The 20870-nt window shown below is 36.4% G+C and overlaps 1 protein-coding gene and 3 pseudogenes across 4 annotated transcripts in view; 3 read left to right on the top strand and 1 right to left on the bottom strand.

The window, feature by feature from the left end:
- The window catches only part of LOC306639797 (olfactory receptor 4C11-like), a 337410-nt pseudogene that overhangs the window by 199119 nt on the left and 117421 nt on the right, over window positions 1-20870 (bottom strand). The gene's annotated exons all lie outside the window — the stretch shown is intronic.
- Window positions 1-20870, top strand: part of LOC306638485 (olfactory receptor 4S2-like) — a gene marked incomplete at both ends in the record, with an annotated part of 194242 nt that overhangs the window by 104915 nt on the left and 68457 nt on the right.
- LOC306638487 (olfactory receptor 4C46-like) lies at window positions 5915-8610 on the top strand (annotated as a pseudogene). Its single transcript has 2 exons — window positions 5915-6641; window positions 8425-8610. The product of its transcript is annotated as an olfactory receptor 4C46-like (transcript).
- LOC306638486 (olfactory receptor 4C46-like) lies at window positions 19377-20292 on the top strand (annotated as a pseudogene). Its single transcript has one exon. The product of its transcript is annotated as an olfactory receptor 4C46-like (transcript).

Below are 20870 nucleotides of genomic sequence, written 5' to 3'. Positions count from 1 at the left end.
CCTGAGGCAAGGATGACTCTCTACAGGACTGACTCCTAGCCCCTTCTTGATTCCTAGACCTCTAACTGGACTCAAGTCCCAGCAGGATCCTAAAGAATCTCAGTGTGTGTGACCATGAAAAGCTGAAATATATTCCAAAGGCTTCATGATCTTTCTAATTTATGCAGACATGAAGGCAGGAGTACATGTGTTAACATGTTAAGAATATGCAAGAATGATGAAATTAACATAAATTTGAATAGAGTCAAATTTACTGATACAGGCTCCACTTAACAAGATTGCTTCTTTAGCACTGTAGCTCAGGGAATTGAAAGGGACTCCATTTATTTGCCTGGAATAAGGACCAAATGAGGCTCACAGTGAGTGAAATAGAAAGGGATCCTAAGGCACTGAGAAATCAGAATGCAGTGTGATTTTTCACTTAAGACCTACTCACCTATTCTAGAAGAGTCCAGAACACTAACCTCCACCACAACTGTGAGTAGTAAGTTTATGAGAGGAGCCCTGACATCCTTGAAGACTTCTGTGAGTGTTCATCCCTGTCAGAGGAACCCCTCAGTGGAATCTGTGGTCACTGGACTGGAAACTATAAGTGCAAAGTGAATAATTGGCCCAGGGAAGGCAAGGCCCAGTGGCCGCACTCCATCTCCCAGGTTTTGGTGTTGTAGCTACTGCAGTGTGAGGGAGGATAGAAGGGCTTAGAGCCAGGGCAAGATGATGAGTAAGGAGGTCAGGAGAAGGGCCAGGACAAAGGAGCATGGAGAGGGTCTGCTTGATGAAAGTGCTCCTGGGCACAGGGGGGATCCAATCAGACTGACATGGTGGTACTCCTGCCCCTAGTGGGGATCCAATAGAAAAACTAAAACAGGTGAGTGGACAGAGGGGACACCAATCAATAATAGTGAGGAGAGTGTGGACAGGGGAGAAGATAAGGAAAGGAGGAAATTCCAGAGACCATGAAAAGAACAAGCCAAAACTATCCCACTAGATTTCTGACTTCTTGGAGAAGTGTGTCTCTGTCACTTTTGCAATAAACCTGCTGCTTTCTCTTTCTGTGTTTCATTCCTCAATTATTTGTCAGAGACAATGAACCCAATACCCCTAAACAGTAACAAGTGAACAAGGAAGTTAAAGAAGATATCTGCTTACCTGAAAAGACCTATAATCTTGATTGGTTGATTTTAGGCTTCCTAGTAGTGAAATACTATAGCAATCATAATGAGTTCTTACTTGACATATTTAAGCAAAATACTTCAAGTGAATGAATATCACTTTGGAAAGCAGTATGGGTATTCTTCAAAACACTAGGAATGAAACCACAAAATCACCCATGTATCTCACCCTTTTATTATATATTCAAAAGTAAAGTTAGCGTACTATAGTGATATAGGCACATCAATGTTTATAGCAGCGTAACCCATGACAGCCAAGTTATTGAACAAGCTCAGGTGCCTATCAGAAGATTTGTGGATAAAGAAAATGGGTATACACACAATGAAGTTGTACTCAGCCTCAAAGACATTTGATGGTAAGTGGATGGAAGTAGAGAACATCATTCTCAGTGAAATAAACCAGACTCAGAAAGTCAACAGTCCAATATTTTCTCTTTCTTGATGAGGCTAGACAAAAATCCAGGGGGAAATACAAGGGAAATCTCATAGAAGTAGAAGGAAAATTAGTGGAGCAGAGGAAGGGGATCGAGGGGAAGGTGTGGGGAAGGGAGGAGGAGGGACAGGAAAAGGAAGGAACGGTGTAATAAAGTTGACCAAATTACAGTACGTTCATATATGTTAACATACCACAGAGAATTTCTCCTTTAGGTATATCTATAAAGCATCAATTTTGAAACATGAAAAAATAAAACGAAGACTAATAGAGTAGAGGAGGTGGAACAGGGGAGTAAGGAGTGGAGAGGAACAGGAAGATGGGGAACTGAAAACAGAGCAGATTATGGTCCATGCATGTATAATTATACATGTCAAAATGGGTTTTGATGTTATATATAAATATAATCCATTATTAAAATGAAAAATAAAGGAAGTTCTGCCATTTAGAATATCTTGGATCAACCCAGAAAACATTATGTTAAGAAAAATAAGCCAGGCACAAAAGGGCATATACAAGGCGAAATCACTTAAGAATAAATCTAACACAGTCTAACTCAGAGATATAGGGAGTGGGACTGTGGTTCTCAAGAGCTGGTGAGAGTGGAGGAGGGAGATGCCAATCAAAGGGTATGATGATTTGGTTGCACAACATGAATAAGTTCTAGAGATTTAAACACCATTGTTCTTATACTGATGGATACTGTCAAGTATACTTAAAATACTGTTCAAAGGGCAGATTTTGTGTTAGATGTTCTCATAATCATCATCATCATCAACATAAAAAAGAAGTTGGGCAGACACATTTGAAGGTGATCAGATAGGTGATGAGAGTTTCATGGCATAGTTGTGGTAACAGATTCACATGTGTATGTGTATCTCTCAAGACATCAGGTTGTACATGTTATACATGTACAGCATTTAGTATGCTAATTATCTCAAATAAATGGTTTCTAAAAAATAAAAAATGCACAGACCTCCTAAAATAACAAAAATGGCAAATAAGTAACATAAATTTTGTCCAACCAACAAACTATGGAATGAGTGGAACTCTCTTATTGTGTTTTAAATGACTCTCCAAATCTGTAATGCTGCCTATCATTCCATGCTGAGTCCCAGAGAGCACTGTTACTTAGACCCTTCTTGGGTTTCTGTCTACTTCCTAAACACTGAAAATCAGGAAAAGCATCTTGTAGAGTTGAAAACTTTAAAATAGCTGTCATTAATATGCCTTCACTTCTTTAGTCCTCAAGTGATTCACAGTGGGTTTCCAGAAAGGATTTAATATTGATAAGAAAGAAGCTCTCTCTATGACACACATGATCAGGGAAACTACATACCTGTACCCACAGTGGATTTATGCTACAATCCTATTTACAAGGCATTCAGTTTTCCTAACAACTCAGTTTCAGATAGGAAAGAAGTTATGTTCCAACTTCAGGGAATGCCTTTCCCATTCAGAGTTGGTGATTTTCAAATATATCTTTCTAGAATACCTGCTTCTAAGGTGATATATATCCATCAAGAGATATAATTCCATGGAGAAAAAGCACAGGTATAAGCAAGGTCCCCAGGTCCTTCTAGAAACCTCTTCAAATATCCTGGTATTGTGAGATGACAATACTTTTATTGTAGTTAATTCATCTAGAGCAAGATTCATTATGAGTGACCCATTTAAAGACTTTTCCTCCCAAACTCCTGCCTTCTGTCCTGCTGAACCAGAGCAACAGAATGATTTTCATTTCTCAGTTACATCAAGTGAGTCCATTCTAAATTCAAATCACAGATTTTCTATTAAAATAGCTTAGGATTTAATTTAAAAGGAAAGACTTTTAAAGACACATCAGTAACATTTGATTTGATGTTAGGTTACCTGAATAGTCTCTTTGGAAGTGTACTTCCACTTCATATTAAAATTCTTATTTCAAGAGGAGGTCTCTTTGAAGATGAAAATTTCTGAACACCCAAAATACAATTATAATCATCTAAAGTACTAAGGTAAGATTTTTCAACAGTGCTGATGTTTGTTAATTTTGTAATTTATCATATGCAGAGATCATTTCTTTTGTATATTTGTTAAATACGGTCAAAATGCCATTTGTTGAATACTGTTATAGGATAGTTCATCCTCATCCCACTTTTACAAAAGATAGTAAATATCACTGAGCAAATTTAGCATTAGACAATTCGAGACTCATAGTGATGAAGCTGTGTATAAAATCCAGCCCTCTAACAACAAGAAAAGTTAGTTTGCCATGAGACACCTCATTTAATAACCAAGACTAATTGTGCAGAAAAAAACAAAATTTAAGTATACTTCTAACACACAGAAAACTTAGATATAAATATTAAATGACACAAGTCATTAGCTTCAGAGCCCTAGTACAAATAAGAAGTCTTTCTGGGATGAATCGCTGTGGTTAGAACAGGTCTCTAAGTCTTCTTTAAAAGCAATAATGTAGAGGATTACTCCTGAACTGACCGAAGGCTTGAAAATATCTCTGTATTCTTGTTCAAACTGTACATTTAGCTTTTCTGATTGCATACACAGCTATAGAAATAAATGAAAACCCTATATGTGTCCCTGAAACTGTAATTAATGTGCTCATGTAACATTCAATTCTCAAAACACCTGTGAGGTGATATTGTCACTCTCACTTTGTAAGTGATAACACAGATGTATGCAGGGTCAGGAAATGTACCTAGTAAAAGAAGTTGTAAGCAGAAGAAACAGGATTTGAATCTGGTCCTACTGACTCTCAAATCAGTCTCTCTCTTAACCATCATGTGGGTTGTTTACATTTTCTAGGTGACTCTGGGGTCCATATTATATAATGGTGTTAGAGAAGGAAGAACTGGGTGTGAGGAGCAGGTCAATGAAAAGCTCCATTCCAAAATGAAGAAACACTCATTTACTTAATATTTGGGAGTTCAAATGAATTATTATGTGTCTGTGTGTCTGCTGATAAAATTGCTTTGTATAAACTTTCCTCTGAAGTAGTTCAACATTGTTGAGTATAAAATAGTATGGAATTCATAGGTTAAGGATAATAGTAGAACAATATATGTTAAAGAGCTGAAGAACAAAAAATAAATAAAAATTGGACTAACTTGAAGCCAGACAAAGAGGTACATACCGATAATTCCACCTACTCAGAAGGCTGATGCAGGAGGATCACAATTTTAATGTCAGTCTGAGCAGCGTCATAAGACCCCCATCTTTAAAAAGAAACAAAAAACAAAAAAACAAACAAACAAACAAAAAAAAACTAATGATCTATTTTTTCTCTTCTTGATTCTGCTACTTATTAGTTACTTGTTCAGGAATAGGATCCTAAACTCCTCTGTGGATATATACATAAGTATAAAGATGGGTAAAAAAAATAACAGCATTATCCATTCACTTTGTTGTGAGAACTAGATCAGTACATGTTTACAAAACACTTAGAACACAAGTCAATTCAAGATTATTGCACTTACACATATTAGTTTCTGAGATGATTTCCTTACCTGTAAAAAGGATGCAACAACCCCGTCACACAGGCTACCTCAAATATTAAGAGGAATTGTGCATGTGAAGCATTTGGTGGTATGACATACACAGAACAAATACCACATGTTTTATAATTAGGTATTGCAAAGTTATTAGATTTATTCAAGAAGTTTTATGAATTAATTTATAGTTGCTCTTTTGTACATTGGTTGCATTTCCCTAAGTGTCATCCTTTTCTCTTTATATCAATTGTTATCATTAGTCTGCTACATGAATTATGATCTCTGGCTTTCACCCCTTGCTTAACCCCACTCTGTTTCATCCAGGACACAAAATGATGATTACAATAGTAACATCTCATTTCCCCTTCCTTAAGTTCCCATCATCCTTGACTCCAATTCTTATTAAGTTCTCGTGTCCTCATTTCCTAAGGAAAAAAAGGCAACATTCATTAGTTGTACCTTGAAGGCAGTCACATCCCACTCCTACCTCTGATTTGGAGTTTACATGACACTATGAGTGTAGCCTCTGAATTCAAATTAGTCTCTGAGTCATCTCAGACAATTAGGGGTGCTCAACCACTGGTCTTTCTCCCATATATAGTTTTTGCAGAATCTTCACTGGGAGGGGCAGTAATCTTCAAGACTCAGAACATTTTTCTTTCACCCCATCCAAAAATATAAATACAAAAATCTTCACATAAATTCTCACAACTCAATAGAATCTATCCTTTATTTACTTATTAGAATGAGGAAGTTTCACAAATTTGAGGTTGAATTTTTTTTTCAGGGATGTGCATATCTTTTACATGAAGTACATGGAGAATATGAATAATGTGATGGAGTTTGTTCTTCTGGGCCTTACTGAAAATCCAGAGTTGCAGAAAATTGTTTTTGCTATGTTCTTTCTCATCTACATCATCTGCATGTTAGGAAATATGCTTATTGTGATCACCATCAGTGCCAGTCTTTGTTGGGACCTCCCATGTACTTTTTCCAGGCCTATCTCTCCTTTATTGATGCCTGCTATGCATCTGTCAGTACCCTTAAGCCAATGGCAGATTCACTGTAAAAAAGGAAAACTATCTTGTTCCATGCATGCATGACTAAATCTTTGGGGAACACTTCGTTGGAGGTGCTAAGGTCCTTCTACTCACAACAAAGTCCTCTGACCATTATGCGGCCATCTGTAAGCCCTTTCACTATGCAACCATCATGAACTGGAGAGTGTGCATGCTGCTAGTGGAAGTTTCCTGGATGGGAAGCTTTCTCCATGCAACCATCCAGAGCCTCTTTATCTTCCCACTACCTTTCTGTGGCCCTAATGTCATCGATCACTTTATGTGTGATCTGATCCCTTTGCTCAATCTGGCCTGCACTGATACCCACACTCTGGGGCTCTTTCTTGCTACCAACAGTGGGTTCATCTGCCTGTTAAACTTCCTCTTCTTGCTGGTCTCCTATGTGGTCATCCTTCACTTCCTGAGGACCCACAGCCTGCAGGGCAGGTGCCAAGCCCTGTCCACCTGTGTCTCCCACATCACAGTGATTGTCCCTTTCTTGTTCCCTGCATACTTGTGTACATGTGACCTCTAGCTGCTTTAGCCATTGATAAAGCAGTTGCTGTATTATATACTATGATTACTCTTATGTTAAATCCCTTCATGTATACCTTGCGAAATGTTCATATGAAAAATACCATTAAGAAATTGTTTAGCAGCAAAGTCTTTCAGATGACAGATTAAGGTACCTCAAGTCCAATATTGATTTAGCTGAATAAAGGATCAGAAGATATTGAATAATCTCAGCAAAAAATTCCTCAATGATACAGGAAAACATATTCTTATTCATAAATTCTTCATCAAAAAATACAAAATAGTGCAGAAAACTTAACCCAGGACCATTCCGTCATATTTGTAAAATTCGTCATGATCAGGGCTTTGTATGTCTACCTTCAATCATGTGTATGCATTCATACGCTATTCTTCTACTGAAAGTAAAATAATAATAATAATAATAATAATAATAATAATAATAATTACAAATAGTGGTATTGGGCAATAATCTCTATAACACTCATGAGATATAAACACTGCTGTTATGATTTGGATTCAAGGTGTGTCCCCAAAGCACCTGTTAATGTAGAAATATCAGAGATAAATGATTAGATTATGAGGGCAGTGAACTTATAGGCTATCTTAGTTTGAATGGACTGACTGGGTCAGTCCTTGCCTATCAATTGTAGGCAGGAGGAGCATGGCTGGAGGAGATCTCTGAGGATATGCCCTGGAAGGCTGCCTCTTCCCTGCAGCCCTTCCTCCCCCCATCTTCTCCCCACCTGGCCATGAGCTGAACTTTCTTCCCATGGGCCCTTCTCACATGATATGCTGCATTGAACCCAGAACAGTAGGGTCAGATGCTACAGATGGAGACCTCTGAAACCATGACCCCCCAGTAAAAACATTCCTCCAAGTTGTTATTGTCAGGTACTCTGGTTATAGCCATGCTAAAGATGACTAAAACAACTGTTATTATCTCCATTTTACCTGTGCAGATACTGGCAAATGAGGAAGATACCAACATAGATACAGTGATGATCCAATAACCAGAATGCTGGTGATTTTCCAGACCATGCTCTTAACTCTATGACGTACCTTCAGAAAATGATGAGGAAAAGGTCAGATAAATACACTAGTTGTCATCTCAGACAAAACTGTGCCAGTCACATTATGTATACTGAGTGATTATAACTAGTAATCTAACAGCTTTAATATCTCTTATTAATTTACATATCACAACTGATGTTCCTATGTTTCCAGTAATATTATGGTATCTAAGAATTTTAGAGCTTGAAAACACATGGAACATTTAATCTCTGTGTGATCAGTAACATAGATGCAACAGTATTTCTAAATATTCTTGTGATCTTTGGAAGTGTTCTGTAGTGCTAAGGTCACCCTATGCTGATAACCCATCAAAAAGAATTATTAATCAAATAAAATACTTAAATGTCAGACAAGAACTCTATTTACTAAATACATAGTTATGATCCATAAGGTTCTTGCTTGCTAGAATAGTCTCTAAGTCATACCACAGAAAGTCTGACACCCAATAAATATTGAATGAAAGAATAAAAATATAAAAAAACAAGTAAATTAAATTAAATATACAGTAGGAAAGGAGTTCCAGAGGCAAGGGAATTTTTTTCTACCTACATGTCATTCAGACTCAAAGGAGAATCTGAAATAGATCCCTTCGAGGAAGCACATTTTTATTCACTTTCACTCAAAATGAGGAAGGAGAAAGAATTTTAAAATGTGTTTCTCAGCATATGAGCACATATTTTACTTACATGAGGCCACCAGTTACTTTGTCCTTTGATAAAGCAGTTGCTGTATTCTATACCATGATAACTCCCATGGTAAATCCCTTTATCTACACTTTCAGAAATGCTCAGATGAAAAATGCTATTAGGAAATTATTTATCAGTAAAACTAATTCAGATGACGAATGATTGTGCCTAAAACCCAGCAGCTATTCAGCTAAGGAAAAGATGCAAAGATATTTTAGAGCATATCAACAAAATATAATTATGACAAATACTAAAAAATTGTTATTTATAAACTTTTTATTAAGAAAGTAGAAATTGGTTTGAAAAATGGAGTCAACCTAACCTAGGACCATCTCATGTATGTTTGGAAACTTTTTACTTACTCTGGGCCTGGTTTTCTAACTTTATCCATGTGTATGGATTCAAAGAATTTCCTCTAAGAAAAAAATAGAGAGAACACAATGTACTGGTCATGAGCAATAATCTCGATAACTTTCAATACAGGTAAGCTCTGCTATTTTACCTGTAGGGCTTTTTACGTATGGGACTCTGATAGAAAGAGACAATTATTACTATAAGTATACTGATGATCCAGTAACCAAAATATGACTGATTATCTGATCATTCTCTTAACTACTATGATATACTATCACATAATGATGAGGAGAAGTTCCAATAATGATACTAGGGAGCATTTTTTTAGAAAAGATTGTGCTTTGTGTATTTTAATTCATATTGATTATCTATAATGAAAATTAAACCATTTTCATTCATATCCCTCATAATTTAATGTATCAGAATGTATGTTTTTTGTGTTTCCAATAATATTATGCTATCTAATTTTTTTGGGCAAAGAACAAGTAGACATTTATTACCCTATTGGACATAGGAAAGATTCAACCATGTTTCTAAATTTTCTTTTGGTCATTAGAACCAGGATATTCCTCATGTCACCGGAGGCTGATAATCCATCAGAAACAATAATAAATAAAATACAGAAAAAAAGCAGTTGAATGTCAAAGAGGAACTCCTTTTCACTAAAGGTGCAGCTATAATCCATAAAGTGCTTGCCTGGTGGCTGCCAATACTTTCCATAAGTAGCTCAAAGTCTGGCAACTGATGGACAATGAAGAAATGAATAAATGTATAAAGTAACATGTAAATTGAATAAAACTTCCAGTAAGAAAACAGTAATAGAGACTAGAGAAGTAGTCTCTACCTTTGTCTCATTCTGACTCAGTGGAAAATCCTAGACAGAATTCAAAGAAGTACCATATTTTGTTTTTACTATTGAATAAACTGAGGAATGAGAAATCTTGGAACTTTGTTGCTCAGCATATGAAAATAAACTTTACATTGATATTCCCTCAAGAAGATTTTATTATCCTATGAACATGAGCTATTTATGGTTTTTCCGTTACTTTGTGATCATATTTCATTATTCAAAACTTTTTTTTAATATGAAGGTTTGTCTACACACAGAGAGACTGTAAGATTAAATATGTTTCACTCAAATCTTCCTTACCTAATTAATAAGCACATAATTTTGGGTCTAATGTATATGCATATTGAAGGAGGGGTTCTGATGTGGTTGAAATGATGATTTACTTCTTCCTTTATAGAATTTAAAATTTATTTACAGGCTCCTGGAAAGAAGTAGAAAATTAATGCTGAGTGTTATAAATGTTAAGATGAACAAGATGCTATGAAAATATACAGAAGGGATCCCTAAAATTTGGTGTTGGATCAATAAAAGATTCTTGGAATAAAAGATATGAAAAATGGCACCCACGGTATGGTATCAGTAGAGGGAAAAAGCAGGAGTTTGTTCCAAAGCATCCTTAGAACAGGGGATAGAAAACAGTTAAAAAAAATATGGAAAAAGTAATCAATTTAACAAGCCTGGGTTTATTTATCTCTTTATTGAAAGCCCACTAGTGCCAGCCACCAAGTGCAGGCAACTCTACTATAAAGGTATCTCTCGTAACTCTTCACACACAGGAGACAGAAACAGTCAAGATCTGCAAGGGTCTCATAATCTTGATACAGCTTAATGGTAAGGACCATGAGGAAAACATCAGAAGTATTTATAAGTTAGTGAGTGATGCAGTTAGATTTGAGTTTTATCTAACTACCTCAGGTTACACTAAGAAGAATGGAGTGAAGAGGGCAAGATCAGAAGGAGAACAGAAGACTATTATATAGATCTGAGTGTGAAAGAGTGGATGTTTAGACTCTGGTCCTCTGGCATGGATTATGATAAATTCTGTTAAATCCAGCTCAGATTCCCTCCACCGGGCTAGGATGCCTGTGAACCAGCTACTGAGCCCATGAACCAGCTACTGTGAGTCTGGGCTGCCAATAGTTGACAGCCCTGACACTCTCTGGACAATTACACTAAGGAAAATGCAAGATTCTGTCAGTGCTTGTGACCCACACTGCAGGGCCCTGAAGTGGACAATAAAACACTACCACAGGCCTACAGAAAGGATGGGTCCCCTGTCTCCATGTGAAACCATAGTACAATGCACACTCCAGAGTTATCATGGTCCCAGAATGACACCAGACTTCCCCTGAACTTATCAGCTTCCCCACCCCTGCTTCCAAATGTCACCTTCATGGATTCTCACCTCACATTCTGCATTTATAGACTCAACACTGATATGGAAAGAGAGAGGCAATTCCCAAATATTTGCTGGTAATTCACAAGAGAATTAATATATTAGAAAGATAATAAACAGTATTTATGGGTGAGATCCAGGTTCTGACTTCCATCACTAGATGGATGAGGGAACTGAGAAGATGGAACAGAGAACTATGAGACTTTGCAAGTCAAAGAGGCTTCTCCATATCAACTAGAGTGCCTTCTTACTACCAGTTGGTATTTTCTCCCCACCCCCCATCAAAGGAATATCCTACATGGCCTGAGGAAATTATAAAGGCCAAGTTGCTCTGCAAGAAAATATTGTCTCCCATCTCCCTTCTTTATTTCCAGACTTATATTTAGATTCAAGTCCCAGCAAGACCCTAAAAGAAATATAATGTGTGACCCATTAATAGGTGCAGACACTCCAGAGACTTACATGATTTCATCGTACAGGAACACAGGGACACATGACATAATACATACTGAGAGTGTGTGATAATATTAGGACAAACGTACACTTGGATCAGGCCAAATTTATTGTTACAGGCACAGTAATCTAAGTCTATTGTTTTACTGTTGCACTTGATAGAGTTAGGAAGGATTCATTTTGGCTATTAGATACCAGAAGACCAAAAGGAAATTTTCCAGTGAGTGAAACAGAAATCCTTAGACATTCTGTATCTTAATATGAGGAAGAGACTCAAAAGCTTAGGGGAACTGGAATGTAGCTCAATTTACCATTTAAGATCCACTCACCCACCCAGGAACAGTAGAAGAAACATATTTTTCATCACAACTATGGGAAACAAATTTGTGAAAGGAAAGCTGTTATCCTTAAGGAGTTTTGTAAATGTTATTCCCTGTTGATGAGATTCTATGGTGGGAACTATGGTCCCTGAAGTGAAAAACCTAAGTACAAAGTGAGTAATTATATCAACTGTTTGCAGTGACTAAGTGGCAGTACTCAACTTTCAAAGGTACTGGGGATGTGATTACCATTATGTAAAACAGAGTTAAAGCAAAAATCAGAATAATGTGATTTAGGAAGAACTAGTTGTTTATAATATTGGCAGAAGTGAGATATACAAAAAATGTAATCTATTCTTACTTTGTTTAAGCAGAAAAATTCTGCAATATGTAAATGAAAGCCAAAATTGAATCACAGGAACAAAAAGTCATGATCCATAAATTGACCTCCAGCCTTGAACCAGTCCATAGATTCAGAACCCCTGAGTTGAAAGTGAAGTGGATCTACTTGAGGCAGAACCATAATATGCTGCCAAAAATTTATGTTTAAATTTTTCTCCCAGTCTTCTCCAAGAGGACCTGAAACCTTTTCCACAACAAGTGAGCAGTGCAATAGTTTAGACATTGCTGGACAACTTTACTCTGGTTAAAAACTAACACTAATTCATGGACATCCAAAACATCACTATGCTTTGCCTGTGCAAAAGTTAGGTTGGTATGGGTAAATTGAAGTCAATTACCACAAGCTTAATCAGATAGCGGCTCCAATTGTAGCTGTGTACTAGACATGGTTTCATTGCTTGAACAAATTAACATATATACCTGGTCTAGCAGTCAGAAGATCTCATGGAGTTCAGATGATTAATGGAAGTAATAACTCAGGTTATTTCTTTTCATGGAGCAATTGGCTATTCAAACTCATTTGGTGGCTATTTCCCCAATCTTGAAATACAAAATTGAACGGACTTAGTACTGGTAGAATCTCCACACTGACATCATAAACTATGTAGTAAAGAATATTATGGTGGGAATGGCAAAATGGAAACCAGTAGAACTTCCTGTATCTAGGAAAATAGTCCACCAAAAGAAGGACTGTATTAGGATAATAAATACACTATTGCATTACACATATAAATTGGATTCCTGGAAGAATTTCAGAGGTTGCTGTGTCATCAAATCTTGAAAGATGCACCAGTAGTGATTATTACCACAAATTAATTCAACTCAACTATTTGGCCTGTGCAAACAACAGATGGTTATGAGAAAATGATAATTCATTACCATAAGCTTAATTAGGTGGAAGCTCTAATGATAGCTGCTATACCAGATGCAACTTGGTTGCTTCAACATATTAACACATTCCCCTGGTACATGGTATGTAGCTGGTGATCTGGAAAAGTCTTTTCCTTACCTTCCCATAAAGGATCATCAGAATAGTTTGGTTTCAGCTAAAAGGGTGAGCAATGCCTACTTCAGGGGTATGTTCATGCTCCAGAATCACGTCATAACTTAGTTCACAGGTATCTTGTTGATTTGTTCTTCCTCAGCATATCATTCTGGCCTGTCAGATAGATGATTTTATGATGATTCTATCTGTTACATAAGAAGAAGCAACTATGAACTTATTGTTCACATGTTTGAGTTTGAGAGAGAAATAAATCTGACTAAAATTCATGAACCACCTACCTCTGTTAAATATCTAGGAATTCAGTGGTGTGAGTTATGTCCAGAAATTCCTTCTAAAGTGAATGATAAGTTGAGGCCTCTGGCCCCTCATACACGGAAAGAGGCACAATTCCTAGTGGATCACTTTAGATTTTAGAGACAACCTATTTCTCATTGGGATGGATTACATCAACCTAATTACACTATGACTCCCCCTTCCAAAAAAATCTAGTTTTAAGTGGGGCCCAGAAGAAGAAAAGTCTCTATAATAAATAGCAAATTTCTGTCACATAGACATTATTATTCAGATATTCCAATTGTAAGTGAAATGTTAGTGGTATAGATGGGTCCTGAAGATGAATTTCAATATAAGACCTTAGGAACTTTGAACCGATTCTTGGCATCCTTTATTGGTAGCTGTTACACTTTTCAGATACAAATCTTGGCCAGGTTCTCCTTTCCATCGCTATATTATAATACCTGATATACTCAATGTATATAGAGGAAAGTTAAGTTTTGGCTCAGAGTTTTGGAGGTTCCAGTCCATTTTTAATTGACTGCATTAATTTGTCCCTGTATGAGGCAGTACCTCATAGGAAATGCATATAGTATAGAAACAATTGCTTAGATCATGGCTAGGAAGTAAAGAAGAAAGGGAAATAGGTTGGAATCCCATCCTTGGGTATTTATATCAAGTTATTTAACTGATGTAAACATTATACATTATGAAATATGTATGGAAATATAACAGAGTATACCCACTAGTATATAATATAATTTGTATAATTTTTATCAGTGCAACATAAAATAACATTAAATAAATAAAAATCAAATGGGCAAAACCTTGAATCAACATTTATCTGAAGAATAACTATGGTCAACAGCTAAATAAAGAGAAATCCAAGTCAGTAATTCAATAATCATCAGGAAAAATGAAAATCCAAATCAAACAATTAACTCAGTCGTATAGGAAGTATATTATAAAAATAGACCAAAAATCAACCAAACAAATAGATGCAATAAAATAGTGAAAAGGAAAAAATTGTCATTGTTAGTTTGAATGCAATATTGGTTCTGTCTCTAGGGAAAACAGTGAGTACATTCCTTTACACTATTGCAAAAAAAAAAAAAGATCTATACATAATCTAGCAATGCTATTTCTGGGTATGTAATCAAATGAATTAAAATCAGGATCTCAAAGTCATATATGCACTTGAGACCATTATGTGTTGTTCACAATAGCCAAGATATGGAAGGTCATTGCATAAAGAATATCCAACATTTGTTTATAACGGAATACTATTCAAGCTTAAAAAAGAAGAAAATTCTTCTATTTACACAAAAATGAATGAATGCAGAAGATCATATGTTTAGAAGATAAAAAGGTCTGGCACAAAAGGAAAAAATATTACTCGGTATTTATAGAATAAATCTATAGTAGTCTGACTCAAATTCAGAGAGTGAAATATCAGTGGTCATGAGCTGAGGGAAGAGGAAAGAGAAGTTGTTAATCAAATAATACAGGCCATTTGTGCCACTGTGTTCTGGGCTTCACTGTCATACTTCAGACTTCTGTGTTGCTCTGTTGTGTAGGTACTGAAGATCCCTAGGACTGCTCCTGCAAATGGTGCCACACGAGAAAGAAAACGTTTGACTCTGGATTTTCTGAGTCTTATTTATCTCCTGTAGCATAATATTCTCTATTTCCATATGTTTACTGGCAAATGCCATAATTTAAATCTTCTTGAGGAGATCCAAGATGGTGAACTAGAGGGAGGCTGCCTTCCTTGTTGCTCCATAACTTGGGTTTCAAGCAGAGGAAAATCTGTTTCTCTCTGAGGCAGTCTTTGCTACTCATGTATCCCTTGCTGTTTTCCCCTTTTATCCACCTCTGATCACCTGCAATCTGCCAGCATATCAACTAATTTTTGAGTGCACATTGCTCACTGACTGCTGCCTCTCATCCTCCATTTGCCCATTTGTCTGCCTGTTGTCCGCTCATCACATGCCTTTCACCTACCAATCACTGAAGTCTCCCTGATGATCATCCACCAGTAGCCTGCAGACCTCTCACAGACTGCCAGTGGATTGGAAGCTGCCCCCTGTTGCCTGGAAGTTCACTGTAACACTACCTGCAGGTTTGGTTACACATGGTTGCTGCCATTTTGGGAAGAAAGTCAGGAACTGCAGGACCCCTGGTCTGACCAACCCCAAACCACACGTACTCAGGGCCCACACCCTGCACTACAGCTCCCCATTTGCCAAAACATTTGGAAGCCAGTGTAGTCATCTTGGATTATCCTGGAAACCAAAGCTGACGTGTTTAGGTGTGGCCAATCCCATCTTGAGACACCTGTTGGAGATTGGAAGCTTGTTGTCAGATACCTCTCATGCATCAGGCTACTGAAGACTGGGAGGTTTGAATAGTATATGACTGTTATAGTGTATATTATGTTTTTCTCCATTTTGAAAATTTTTAAGTTTTTATTTCTTTATTTTTCTCACTCTATTTTCCTTTTGTTTACCTGGTTCCTCAGAGTATCTTTCTCCCTTTTCTCATGCTAATGACCAACCTCTTTGGATCCCACTCTCACTCTTCCTATGTTCTAGTACTTCAATACACTCTTTTCTTATCACATTGTTACATCCTACACCCCTCCCCATCCTCTTTGTCTCCATTAGAAACTGTAGACCTCATTGCAAATATACTGGTTATACTGTCAATAATAATTGAACTCATCCTCTCTGTTTCTTATGACTATATTGTTAACATCTTCATAGGGGCTATTCGGCTTAGGGCTACTATTGTCTGTACTGGGTGCTGCTAATATTGCTCTCCCTCTTAAAGAAGGTCTTGGAAACCTGCAGGGCTACTATATGCCTATAGGGGAAAACTGCAGTACCCCATGTACACACTGCTAGAAGGGAAGATATGGGAACAACATGTAAAAACAAGGGAAGAAAGTGTTCCAAACAAACCAAGATTCTATACTAAGAGAATCTAATGACAGCATCGAAGTGTCAGAAAAGGAGCTCAGAATATTCATAATTAAAATGATCTGTGAAGCAAAGGATGAGATAAGAGAGCAAATGCAGGAAATGAAATAATCGAAAGAGCAATTGCAGTAAACAAAAGATTATTTCAATGAAGAGATAGAGATTCTGAAAAAAAAAAACAGAAATCCTTGAAATAAAGGAAACAATAAACAAAATAAAAAACTCAAATAATACAAAACTTTAGCTGCACAACATGAATAAGTTCTAGAGGTCTATACATATTAGTGTTTATGCTTATCTGTACTTTCTTCCATACTTAAAATTTTGCTAGGATAATAGATCATATGTTGCATTTTATTATTAGAGCAATATTAATAAACAAGAAGTGAGGGACCCTTCTGAAGATAATAAAATAGATGATTTTATGATTTAGATTGTTGGGACAGGTTCATATATTTATATCCATCTCTGAACAGCAAGTTTTATATTTTATATGTGTATATTTTTATGCATGTTAATTACACCTCAAACAAGGGTTATTTGAGAAATGATAACAATATCCTCAGGCTTTTAGTAAATTGTGTGTGTATGTGTTTAAACATTATACACATGACAAAGACCTGTATCTGTGATATGCAGAGTACTTTCAACTAAATAGGAAGAAATCAAGAACAAATACTTTAAAATTATGCAAACATATAAATAGAATTTTCACAAAATATTATCATTAATGAAAAATAAGAATATGAAAGCAATACCTGCAGTTAGTCATCTGGAAATTTTAATTTAAAGCCAAGACAAGTTATACTTATGTACTTCATACAATGACAGAATGGAAAATAATAAACAATGCCAACTGACAAAATATGGAGAGATTGAAACTCTCTGTTTCAAATTTATTTCCAAATTTGTCATGCTGCTTATTATTCCACACTGACCAGACCATGAGACCATGGATAACTAACTTAGAGCCTTCTGGGGTTCTGGCTTCTTCCAAAACACTATGAAAATGAGGAAAAGCAGTTTTGGAGTTATCTACTTAAAATGCCTCTCATTAAAGCTCTGTCTTCACTGCTTCAGCTCTCAAACAATCAAGATGAGTTTTCAGAAAGGTTTAAAAATGGTAAGAAGAAAGAAGTCCCTCTGTGACAGGCATCATCAGGGAGCCTGCACCACTGGTCCCCAGGCTGGACTTAGGCTGCCATGCTGTTTACATGGCATTTAGCTAGCAACCCATGTTCAGACAGGGAAAGGCAACTCCCATTTGTTTATGTTCCAAGTGCAGGGAATAAGATCTATATTAAGCATGGGTGATTTTCAAACATAATGCCAAAACATCCACTTCTAAAACAAAGTGTTTCCAACAAGGGGATAACAAATTCCTGGGAGAGGATGCACAGCTATAAGCAAGATACCTGAGATTTTATGGGAGCACGTTCAGTATCCTGATAGTGTGAGATGAAAATATTCCTTGTTGTAGTAGATGTTTCCAGAGCAAGACTCCTCATGTGTGCAGAAATCCACTGAAATGCTTTTCCTCTGCACTTTCTACATCCTGCCCTGATGGACCAGAACCAGGTAATGAGGATCATTTCTACATGATGAATCAAGTAAATCCATTTTGAATTCAAACCTCAGGATTTCTGTGAAGTCACATTAGGCTTATGTGAGACTGAAAGATTTAAACTCATAAAGACACATCCTTAAAAGTGGTTGATTTGGTATAGTATTATCTGAGCATTTTTTCTCAATCCCATTTTATCTTTGACATCAAAATACACTTATTGCAAGAGGAACTCATTTGAAGATGGATTTTTGCCTGAACACACTGAAATGCCACAAAAATCATTTAGAACTGCAAAGGTAGGTTTTCAACACTTGTGATACTTATTAAATATTTTTATTTTTCACATATGGTTAACATTACTTTTCCATATTTGTAAAATACAGTCATAGAAAATCTCATCCTTATCCCAAATTTTCAAAACACATTCGTAATACATTATTAGTCTAGTTTAACATTGAATGATTTGAGACTCATAGAGACGAAGCACTTTCTAAAACCCAGCTGTCTAGCACTGGGAACCATTATTTAGTGAAGACACATATCAATGAATAACCTAAATTAATCTTGAAGATGGAAACAATATTATTACAACTTCCATATAGAATTGACCTAAATATGATTATTAATGTTCATAAATTATCATTTGTTAGTCCAAGCACAGGTAAGTGGGACTTTTTCTGGTGTCAAATCCAGTGTATAATACAGGTCTCTCTGGCTTGTTTAAAAGTAATCATGGAAAGCATTTCTCCTCAGATTGTTGTAGGGTCAAAAGTTTCTCTGTGTCATTTCTCAAACTGTCAGGTCTGCTTCTCTGCAGACTGCATGCGCATTTATAAAAGTTGATGAAATTTCCTTTATGTATCTCCAGAACTGTGGTGGATATATTCATATAACAATCAATTCTCTTACCAGATGATGAGGTGGTATTATTTTTCTCAGTTTGCAGATGATAATATAAGTGTGTGAAGTGTCAGAAAATGCACACCAAGTAAGAGAATCTCCAACAAGAATCTGCAAAATATCTTAAAACACATGAAATATTCAGAAAAAAATAGATAATATTATTATTGTTTTTAGAACAGTAAACATTAGTCTGTGACATCATTTCATTAACTGTTGAGGCAATTTGACTAATCTTCAAGAATTCAGAACCCTTTGTTACATCTCAAAAATAAAGAATTGCAACCACAAAAATAAACAAATGTCATAATATTTCACAATTCAGGGGTTTCTGGGTATTTAATATTTATTAGGATGGAAAACTTGAATAAATCCAAGGTTCTATCAACTTTTTCAGGTAATATAATAAGTTTCCACAAGAAGTACATGGAGTCTACCAACAATGTGACAGAGTTTGTTCTTCTGGGACTTATAGAAAACCCAAAGATGCAGAAGATTGTATTTGCTGTGTTCTTGTTCATCTATATCATTTCTATGGCAGGAAATTTGCTCATCTTGATCACCATCACTGCCAGCTCATTGTTGGGATCTCCCATGTATTTTTTTCTGGCCTATCTCTCCTTTATTGATGCCTGCTATGCCTCTGTCAATAATCCTAAACTGATTAGAGATTCACTTCAGGAAAAGAAGATGATCCTTTTCAATGGATGTATGGCCCAAGTCTTTGGGGAACATTTCTTTGGAGGTGTAGAGGTCATCCTGCTGACAGTGATGGCCTATGACCGCTATGTGGCCATCTGCAAGCCCTTGCACTATGAACCATCATGAACCGGAGAGTGTGTATGCTGCTAGTGGGAGTGTCCTGGATGGGAGGCTTTCTCCATGCCAGCATCCAGCTCCTCTTCATCTTCCCACTACCCTTCTGTGGCCCTAATGTCATCAATCACTTTATGTGTGATCTGAACCCTTTGCTCAATCTGGCCTGCACTGATACCCACATTCTGGGGCTCTTTGTTGCTGCCAACAGTGGGTTCATCTGCCTGTTAAACGTTCTCCTCCTGCTTGTCTCCTACGTGGTCATCTTGCACTCCCTGAAGACCCATAGCCTGGAGGGCAGGTACAAGGTCTTGTCAACCCGTGTCTCCCACATCACAGTGGTTGTCCTGTTCTTTGTTCCCTGCATATTTGTGTACATGAGACCTCCAGCAATTTATCTATTGATAAAGCAGTTGCTGTATTCTATACCATGATAACTCCTATGTTCAATCCCGTGATCTACACTTTGAGAAATGCTCAGATGAAAAATGCCATTAGAAAATTGTTTAGCAGAAAATTTATTTGATGAATGAATGTGCCTAAATCACAACATTGATTCAAGAGAGGAAAGGATGAATGAACATTTTGTAATATTTCAGCAAAATATGATTGGAAGAGCACGAGAAAAGACTGTTATTCTCAAAACCTGCATTGAAAGAAATAGGAATAGGTTCATACAATGGAGACAATTTAACCCTGAATAATCTACTTATATTGCAAATTTCTACTCAATCTGGTCCTGTTTTTCCTAGCTTTATCTATTTATATGGATTTATAAGTTTTCCTTCTAATAAAAAGTAATGATATCAAAAAATATTGATATTGATCGATAATGCCTATAAAACTAAATCAGGTAAACACTGCTATTACCCTATTTTACCTTACAGAAATGGGAGTTATCAGAACAGATGTACTGATGATTCAGTAACCAGATTACTGATTTTCTGGATCATATTCTTAGCTTCTATAATTCACTGCCAGTAACAATGAGAAACTGTTCATATAATTTTACTGGTTACAATTTCTGAGAAAAGGACTGTACTTACCATATTATAATACTCTGAGTATCTATAATTAAAAATCAACCCATTTAATTATTTTTTG

The sequence above is a fragment of the Sciurus vulgaris genome, assembly GCF_902686455.1.
Source record: "Sciurus vulgaris genome assembly, chromosome: 11".
NCBI lineage: Eukaryota > Metazoa > Chordata > Mammalia > Rodentia > Sciuridae > Sciurus > Sciurus vulgaris.
The sequence above is the reverse complement of the archived record's forward strand: the minus strand, read 5'-3'. Positions and strand labels throughout refer to the sequence as shown.